The sequence below is a fragment of the Triticum dicoccoides genome, chromosome 5B, assembly GCF_002162155.2.
Source record: "Triticum dicoccoides isolate Atlit2015 ecotype Zavitan chromosome 5B, WEW_v2.0, whole genome shotgun sequence".
In the NCBI taxonomy this organism is placed as follows: domain Eukaryota; kingdom Viridiplantae; phylum Streptophyta; class Magnoliopsida; order Poales; family Poaceae; genus Triticum; species Triticum dicoccoides.
The window spans coordinates 591,055,741-591,066,099 of record NC_041389.1 but is presented as its reverse complement, the minus strand read 5'-3'; positions in this window follow the sequence as shown (position 1 = coordinate 591,066,099).

Below are 10,359 nucleotides of genomic sequence, written 5' to 3'. Positions count from 1 at the left end.
GCGGAGACTTGATCTTCGACGGATTCGAGCCACAGCCGGGCGCGCCGCACTGTCATGATGGGCATGATCTAGCTCTGTCGCCGAACAGTGTCCAGGAGGCCACCCCAGTGTCCGCTCCGACCCTTAGCTCGGAGCCGACTGCGCCAATCGAGGACGGGTGGCTGGACACCGCCTCAGGGGCTACAATCACTACGGCGATCGAGCCGAACACCAGCCTTGTCCTTTGCGAAGCTCATGACTCCAAGGTGCTGGACTCCTTTCCGGACTCCGAACCTTCCGCACCCCTGCCGATCGAACCCGATTGGGCGCCGATCATGGAGTTCGCCGCCGCGGACATCTTTCAGCACTCGCCCTTTGGCGACATTCTGAATTCACTAAAGTCTCTCTCTCTATCAGGAGAGCCCTGGCCGGACTATGGTCAGCAAGGTTGGGATGCAGACGACGAAGAAATTCAAAGCCCACCCACCACCCACTTTGTAGCCACTGTCGATGATTTAACCGACATGCTTGACTTCGACTCCGAAGACATCGACGGTATGGACGCCGATGCAGGAGACGACCAAGAACCAGTGCCTATAGGGCACTGGAAGGCCACCTCGTCATATGACATATACATGGTGGACACCCCAAAAGAAGGGAATGGTGACGGAACAACGGAGGATGACCCCTCCAAGAAGCAGTCTAAGCGCCAGCGTCAGCGGTGCCGCTCTAAATCCCGCCAAAGCAAAAACGATGATTCCGGCACGGGAGATAATAACACCCCGGACAGTGCCGAAGACAACCCCCTCCAGCAGGATTCAGCAAAGGAGGATGGAGAAGCCAGCCCTCATGAGAGAGCAGCAGAGGGAGAGGTAGAGGACAACAATTACATGCCTCCCTCCGAAGACGAGGCAAGCCTCGATGACGACGAATTTGTCGTGACTGAGGATCCCGTCGAACAAGAGCATTTCAAACGCAGGCTTATGGCCACGGCGAGCAGCCTCAAGAAAAAACAGCAGCAGCTTAGAGCTGACCAAGACTTGCTAGCCGACAGATGGACTGAAGTCTTTGCGACCAAAGAGTACGAACTCGAACACCCCTCCAAGAGCTACCCAAAGCGCAGGCTGCTACCCCGATTAGAGGAGGAAGCACCTAAACCTACATCACCAGCGCACGACGCGGCCGACCGGCCACCTCGTGGCCGCGACAGAGAGGCCTCTCGGCCATCCACTCAAGCCGCACCCCGGCGTCGCTCAAAAAATACCAAGGCACGGGGAAATGCGCCAGACCTGCGAGATATATTGGAGGACAAGGCAAGGCAAACAAGATCGATCTACGGATCGCGTGGGCGCCCCACGGCACATAACGATAACCGTACACTTTGGTGTGGCCAACACACCAGGGGCTTAAGTACCCCAGAATATGGTGCGAGAAGTCCGAACACTCACGAGTGCGGCACCCCGAACTTATAGCATTATATGCATCGGCTCCAAATCATGTCTTGGGTCAATAGTTGGGTTTGCCCGGCTCCCATGTTTTGGTACCTTATGTTCCCTTATATCGGCTAAGGTAGCGCTGGGAGAACTACTGCGATTGTGCCCCAGTTGAGCTGGGTTAAGCACCTCAGTAGAGAAAGCTAAAACTGACCGTCATGATAGGGCGAGAGCCGGTCGCTGTTCGAGAGGTTTTCGAGTCCCTAAAGACTTATGCCGCTTAGAGCAAGGAGCTGGCTTTGTCCGGCCTAGGCGTGGATAGCGCCCCGAACTCGGTCTTCCGAATACTAGGGGCTTCGCCGAAATTTAAAATTATAGAATTCTATGGCTAAGTGAGAGTGATAAAGCATTATAGTCCGATTGCCTTGTTCGTTGTGCTGAGTGCCTCCCTCGAAGGACCCAAGAATGGGAACAAGAGCGCTCAGGTTTATCCCGAACACCCCAGCACTCATGGCATGGGGGTAGAAGCCGACGACTCGCATCTCTCAGATTCAATAAATGGCCACACAGAAGGTAATATTTTAAATCCAACAAGCGTTGCTTAGCGCATATGAACAAGTTTTCAGCGCACAGGATAAACACGAGCGAGTTAACTCAAAAATTACATCCCTGGCACATTCATTCGCCACAAGGCGGGCACCCTTCAGGACACCCTCATAATACATTTCGGGCCTGCGATGCTTCTTCCCCTCCGGTGGCCCATCTGTCACCAGCTTCTCAGCATCCATCTTGCCCCAGTGTACTTCCGCACGGGCAAGGGCCCTACGGGCGCCTTCGATGCATACGGAGCGCTTGATGACTTCAAGCCGTGGACAGGCATCCACCAGCCGCCTCACCAGCCCAAAGTAGCTCCCGGGCATGACCTCCCCAGGCCATAGCCGGACTATTAGGCCCTTCATGGCCTGTTCGGCTACCTTATGGAGCTCGACCAACTGCTTCAGCTGGTCGCTCAAGGGCACCGGGTGTCCGGCCTCAACATACTGGGACCAGAACACCTTCTCTGTCGAGCTCCCTTCCTCGGCTCGGTAGAATGCGGCAGCATCGGACACACTGCGGGGCAGATCTACGAATGCTCCTGGAGAGCTCCGAACTCGGGTAAGTAACAAGTAATTCACTTTCACGTGCTTGCTTTGCATAAAGAATGCCTTACCCGCCGCTATCTTCTTCATCGCCTCAATTTCCTGGAGGGCTTTTTGGGCTTCGGCCTTGGCAGATTTGGCGCTCTCAAGGGCCGAGGCAAGCTCGGACTCTCGAGTCTTTGAGTCAAGCTCCAAACTCTCGTGTTTTTTCACAAGAGCGTGGAGCTCTTGCTGCACCTCCGCCACCCACGCCTCCTGCTTTTCTCGCTCGGTGCGCTCCATGGCCGCATTGTGTTCGGCCTTGGACAACGCTTCCTTCAGGTTCGCCACCTCGGTTGTGGCCCCTGTAACACTCACGTTGGTCCTGTCATTTTTTGCAACCAGGTATTTTCTATATACTAACATCAGTTACTACTTACCTTCCTTGTCCTCGAGCTGCTTCTTGGCAAGGCCGAGCTCGTTCTCGGACCGCTTGAGGCTCTGCTTCAATGCATCGACCTCCGCAGTCAGTGCGACAGAGGTCAGCAGCGTAGCCTGCATTCCCATATTGACATATTTATGTTAGACTCCTGCGTATATCTTTTTAGATCCTCAGTCCGGCTTTTCTTCCCGAACACCAAACAGAGCATCAGGGGCTACTATCTATGCGGTAATATTTTTACATATCTTAAATACATACCTCGAAGCCTGTTAGAAGGCTGGCACAGGCATCTGTCAGCCCTCTCTTGGCGGACTGAACCTTCCAGATCACCGCACTCATAATAGTGCGGTGCTCCTCGTCGATGGAGGCGCCGTTAAGTACCTCCAGCAAATTGTCCGGTGCCTCCGGTTGGACAGAGGGCACCGGCGTCGTAGGCTTGCCCTTCTTACTAGAGGGCCGCCTGCCGGACTCCGGAACCACTGAAGGTTCCGGTGCGGTATCCGGCCCAGGGCCGGACTTAGAGCCCTTTGGGGTTTCATCCCCTTTGCGCCTGGAGTCCGGAAGGTCGCCTTGCGGCGCCTCCGGGGCTACCTCCTCCTGGCTTGTCCCCTTTTGGGACTCCACCTCGGCATCGTCCTTGGGGCGAGGGGAGGTAGCAGTCGGGAGTGAAAGACTATTCACATCCGACAAATCCAGGGATCCGCTCGACGAAGCGTCGAGCCGGGCCTTGGGCGGACTGCATGATTATATTCGGCGTCAGAAGAAACTGTGCAATAAAGGAACACCATGAGTCATTCTGGTACCCGGATACTTACGATTTTGCCAGGGGCTTGGCCTTGGATGGCCACTCCTCTTCGCCGTCGTCGGCGTTGGTGGAGTAGTCCGGGAGAAGGGTCTTTCCCTTCTTGGACCCTCCGGCCCCCCTAGTTGGGGTGGCCTTCCTTTTCTTTCCTCCCCCCATTGGAGGGGGAGAGGCCTCTTCTTCCTCCTCCTCGCCTTCGTGGGAGGGGTGCACTTCGGAGTCATCGAACGATGAATCCGACACTACCAGGCGCCGGGAACTCTTTCAGGTTCCCGTGGCCTTCTTCTTGGCCTTCTTCTCCGGCACCACGTGAGGTGCCGGGACCAGCAGCTTCGCCAAGCGTGCATCTGCTGGGCCTTCGGGCAAAGGATCCGGGCAGTCAATCTGTTCGGACGTCTTCTTCCAGTCCTGTCAAAGGAGCGGGAGCTTAGATCCCGCGTAGAGTCAAACTATGAAAAACAAGTATCCTCTAAAGGGTAAAACAAGCTTACCGCGCTGGCTTGGCGCTTCCCGCAGAATCCGCGATCCTCGGTAATGGGAGGGGAAACCTCAGAGCCCTTGAATAGCACCTTCCAAGCGTCCTCGTGCATTGTGTCAAAGAGCCTAGATAGAGTTTGGTGCTGGGCCGGGTCGAACTCCCACAAGTTAAAAGCCTGTCGTTGACACGGGAGGATCCGGCGGAAGAGCATGACCTGGACTACGTTGACAAGTTTAACCTTCTTGTCCACCAGGTTTTGGACGCAGGTTTGGAGTCCGGTCACCTCTTTCGAATTACCCCACGACAGGCCCGTCTCTTTCCAAGAGGTGAGCCGTGTGGGGATGCCAGATCGGAATTCGGGGGCCGCTGCCCATTCAGGGTCATGCGGCTCGGTGATGTAGAACCACCCCGATTGCCACCCTTTGATGGTTTCCACAAAGGAGCCCTCGAGCCATGTGATGTTGGGCTTCTTGCCCACCATGGCGCCTCCGCACTCTGCTTGCCGGCCGCCCACTACCTTTGGCTTGACATTGAAGGTCTTTAGCCATAAGCCGAAGTGGGGCTTCATGCGGAGGAAGACCTCGCACACGACGATAAACGCCGAGATATTGAGGATGAAGTTTGGGGCCAGATCGTGGAAATCCAGGCCGTAGTAGAACATGAGCCCCCGGACAAATGGGTGGAGTGGCAAGCCCAGTCCGCGGAGGAAATGGGGGAGGAACACCACCCTCTCATGGGGCCTAGGGGTGGGGATGAGCTGCCCCTCATCTGGGAGCCGGTGCGCGATGTCGTTGGACAAGTATCCGGCTTTCCTCAACTTTTTGATGTGCCCTCCACCTGCCTCCCGCTCCGGACATGGCTGGAGAAGGTTGAGGTGGGAAGTGCGGACTTGGGCGCTGGAGCTCGAGTGCGCGGAGATGGATAAGCAAAGGAGGAAGACGGCGTAGATGGAAAAGGTGGATCCTTATCCCCTTATATGGGCGGACAAAACTATGTGCCCCCACCAGCCTGGTAAAACTCGCTTATCTCCCAAGCACCGTGATTAATGGCACGGTTGGGTTACCCACGCCCGTATTGATGAGAATCCCGGAATAAGGGGACACGATCTCTGCTTTGACAAGACGTGCCAAGGAAACCGCCTCGCTAAACTTGCTGAGGAGGGGCAGTAAAACGATTTGAATAAAGGCTTGGCCGTGGCATGATGTCACGCTATGGAATACGTCAACAGATTAGATTTGTACAAATATTATTCTCTCTACGGTGGTACGTGGAACTTATTTTGCAGAGCCGGACACTATCCTTGTGTTCAAAATCTTCTATGAAGTATTCGGAGGAGGAACCCGCCTTGCAATGCCGAAGACAATCTGCACGCCGGACTCGTCGTCATTGAAGCCTGGTTCAGGGGCTACTGAGGGAGTCCTGGATTAGGGGGTGTCCGGATAGCCGGACTATAACCTTTGGCCGGACTCCTGGACTATAAAGACACAAGATTGAAGACTTCGTCCCGTGTCCGGATGGGACTTTCCTTGGCGTGGAAGGCAAGCTTGGCGATACGGATATGTAGATCTCCTCCCATTGTAACCGACTCTGTGTAACCCTAGCCCTCTCCGATGTCTATATAAATCGGAGGGTTTTAGTCCGTAGGACGAAGAACAATCATACCATAGGCTAGCTTCTAGGGTTTAGCCTCTCTGATCTCGTGGTAGATCTACTCTTGTACTACCCATATCATCAATATTAATCAAGCAGGAGTAGGGTTTTACCTCCATCGAGAGGGCCCGAACATGGGTAAAAACATCGTGTCCCTTGTCTCCTGTTACCATCCGCGTAGATGCACAGTTCGGGACCCCCTACCCGAGATCCACCGGTTTTGACCCCGACAGATGGTGGCAGTGGTCTGAATATCCTATACGCCGAGGCCCTCAAAGGAATGGGCATTCCGATGTCCAAGCTCAGCGAGAGCAACATGCGATTCCACGGAGTCATCCCAGGAAAGAAAGTTGACTCACTTGGTCAGATCACTCTTGATGTGGTTTTCGACGATGAGAAGAATTACCGCAAGGAAAAGTTGATGTTTGAGGTTGTGGATTTCCAGAGTGCATATAATGCCATTTTGGGCAGACCTGCCTTTGTCAGCTTCATGGCTCGACCGTGTTATGTGTACCTCAAGATGAAGATGCCTGGCCCCAGAGGCGTGATAACGGTCTCCGGTAACCGTCAAAGAGCAGAAGACTGTCTTCAGGACGGTGCAAAGATAGCAGATGAGCAGATGGCAGCAGTAGAGTTTCAAGAGTACCAGAAAACTGCAGATCCGAGTGATTTGCTGCGTGCCAAGAGGCCTGCCTCGGAGTCCGCATTTTAGTCGGCCGGCAAGAGCAAGCCAGTCCACGTTCACCCGACCGACCCCAATGCTGCTTTGACCCATATCTCAACGACACTCGACAGCAAATAGGAAGAAGCGTTCATCCAGTTCCTTTGTGAGAACTGGGACATCTTTGCATGGAAGTCGTCTGACATGCCAGGTGTACCCAGGGGACTGTCTGAGCATCGTTTACGAGTCGACCCAAAGGCAAAACCCATTAAGGAGCATCTCCGTCGGTCCGCCGCGGAGAAGAGAAAGGAAATTGGCGAGGAGGTGGCTCGGCTTCTGGCCGCTGAGTTCATCCGCGAGATATACCACTCCGAGTGGCTCGCCAATGTCGTTATGGTTCCCAAGAAAGATAAATCACTTCGAATGTGTATTGACTTCAAGCACATCAATCGAGCCTGCCCGAAAGATCATTTTCCTCTGCCCCGCACCGACCAGATGGTTGACTCAACTGTGGAATGTGAACGATTGTCCTTTCTGGACGCTTATTCCAAGTACCATCAGATCCGACTGTATGGACCCGATGAGATAAAGACAACTTTCATCACCCCGCTCGGGTGTTTTTGCTATGTTACTATGCCCTTTGGCCTCAAGAATGCTGGTGCCACATTCATGCGCATGATTCAGAAGTGCCTGCTGACTCAAATCAGTCGGAATGTGGAAGCATACATGGATGACATAGTGGTTAAGTCACGCAAAGGTTCTGACCTGCTGACTGACCTTGCTGAAACCTTTGCCAATTTAAGAAGGTATGATATCAAGCTCAATCCATCAAAATGCATATTCGGAGTCCCCGGCGGAAAGTTACTCGGTTTTCTTGTTTCCGAACAAGTAATCGATGCGAATCCGAAGAAGATTGGCACAATCCTTCGAATGAAGCACCCAGTGCATGTGCATGATGTTCAGAAGCTTACTGGTTGTTTGGCTGCATTGAGCCGATTCATCTCACGCCTTGGTGAAAAGGCACTGCCTCTTTACCGACTGATGAAGAAGTCTGACAAGTTCGAGCGGAATGACGAAGCTGAAGCAGCATTTGAAGAGCTCAAAGCCCTGCTTTCCACCCAGCCGGTGCTTGCTGCTCCAGTTAGCAAGGAGCCTTTACTGCTTTACATCGCAGCCACGGGACAAGTTGTTAGCACATTGCTCATAGTCGAGCAGGAAGAAGAAGGCAAAGCCTTCAAAGTTCAGCGCCATGTGTATTACATTTCAGAAGTCTTAACCCCGTCCAAGCAGAGATACACTCACTATCATAAGCTTGTTTATGGGATTTACCTGACCACGAAGAGGGTTGAACACTATTTTTCTGATCACTCAGTTTCAATCATTAGCGACGCTCCATTGTCAGAAATTCTGAATAACAGAGATGCAACTGGTTGAGTGGCAAAATGGGCGATTGAACTTCTTCTTTTAGATATCAAGTTTGAGGCAAAGAAGGCCATCAAGTCTCAAGCAATTGCAGATTTTCTCGCAGAATGGATAGAATAACAGCAGCCAACTCAGATTCAGTCGGAACATTGAACCATGTTCTTTGATGGATCCAAGATGTTGAATGGCTCTTGCGCATGAGTGGTTTTAGTGTCCCCACGAGGATACAAGCTCAGTTATGTCCTCCAGATTCACTCTGATTCTTCAAATAATGAAGTTGAGTATAAGGCACTATTGTATGGGTTGCGTATGGCCATTTCACTCGGCGTCCGACGCTTGATGGTCTATGGCGACTCAGACTTAGTGGTTAATCAAGTAATGAAGGAATGGGACGTCACGAGTCCCACAATGACCGGTTATTGCAATGCAGTGAGAAAGCTAGAGAAGAAGTTTGAGGGGTTAGAGCTCCACCACATACCACGAATCAAGAATCAAGTTGTTGATGATCTGGCGAAGATAGGTTCCACTCGGAAGCCTATCCCCAGCAACATGTTGTTGGAGCATCTCCATACCCCGTCAGTACAAGAAGATCCCTTCAAGGAAGAGCCCCTGCAACCAATAAGTTCAACCGACCCGATTAAGATTGAGGTTCCAGCCGTGGTCGACTTGATCATGGAAGTCTTGGTGATCACGCCCGATTGGACGGTACTGTGCATCGCGTACATTCTTGGGCAGGAGCTCCCAGAGGATGAGGATGAAGCTGGCCAGATAGTCCGTCGATCCAAAGCCTTCACAGTGATAAAAGGACAGCTTTACAGAGAAAGTGTCACAGGAGTGGCTCAGCGCTGCATCACCCCGGAAGAAGGTCGAATGATCCTAAACGATATCCACACGGGGACCTGTGGTCACCATGTGTCCTCTCGGACCATCGTGGCCAAAGCATACCGAGCGGGATTCTATTGGCCTTGAGCAAATGAGATGGCAAAGGATATAGTTGACAAGTGGGCAGGTTGCCAATTCTACTCCAACATGTCCCACAAGCCCGCGTCTGCCTTGAAGACTATTCCTCTCGTCTCGCCGTTTGCAGTCTGGGGATTGGATATGGTGGGACCCTTCAAGATCGGCAGAAGTGGTTTCACCCATTTGCTTGTAGCAGTCGACAAGTTCACCAAGTGGATCGAAGCCAAGCCCATCAAAAACCTTGACGCAGGCACTGCCATCAGTTTCATCAAGAAATTGATATTCAGATATGGAGTTCCTCACAGCACTATCATAGATAACGGCTCCTGATGAGTTCAAGGCGTTCAATGCGTCCCAAGGCACTCGGGTCAACTATGCATACACTCGCAGTCGAATGGGCAAGCAGAAAGGGCGAATGGTTTGATTCTTCAAGGGTTAAAACCCCGACTGATGCGCGACCTCAAGCATGCTGCTGGAGCTTGGGTGACTGAATTACCGTCCATCAAAAACCCTATAGTACTTGAGGAATAACCGTATAGCAAAGAGTGGTTGAAGAAATGTCCTATGGGGGCTGAGAACGACGCCGAACCGGTCGACTACCGAACCCCTTTCTTCCTGGTGTACGGCGTCGAGGCTATGCTTCCGAGTGACTTGATGCACAATGCCCCCCGAGTGGAACTCTTCTCAGAAGCTGAAGCAGAGCAGGCACACAAAGACGTAGTCGAACTCCTGGAAGAGGAACACGAGATGGCTTTGATTTAGTCGACCATCTATCAGCAAGATCTGCGTCGATTCCATGCTCGCAATGTCAGAGGTCGAGCATTTCAGGAAGGAGACCTTGTGCTCCGAGTGGATCAGAAACGGCCTCACAAGCTTGCTCCATCCTGGGAAGGTCCCTTCATCATCACCAAGGTACTTCACAATGGAGCGTACCACATCTACAACGTAGCCAAGAACATGGACGAGCCACGCGCATGGAACGCGGAGCTGCTTCGTCCTTTCTATACCTAAAATCGCTCGACCCGACGAGTTGTAATAAGAGTACTTCAGTTTGCTTTCCAAAGACAAGAGTTTTATAGTATCTTAACAATTGATTTCCTGTAATCATTTGTGTCTGAATCCCCCAGTGGGTGGCTTAGCCGCGAACCTGATTCTCCTAAGTTAAAAAACATTCCGAGTGGAGAGCAATCCTCCCACTCGGGGGCTTAGCTGCGACCCCGTACTCGCCTAAGTTAAAAAACATTCCGAGTGGAGAGCAATCCTCCCACTCGGGGGCTTAGCTGTGACCCCGTACTCACCTAAGTTAAGAAACACTCCGAGTGGAGAGCAATCCTCCCACTCAGAGGCTTAGGTGCGACCCCGTACTCGCCTAAGTTAAAAAACATTCCGAGTGGAGAGCAATCCTCCCACTCAA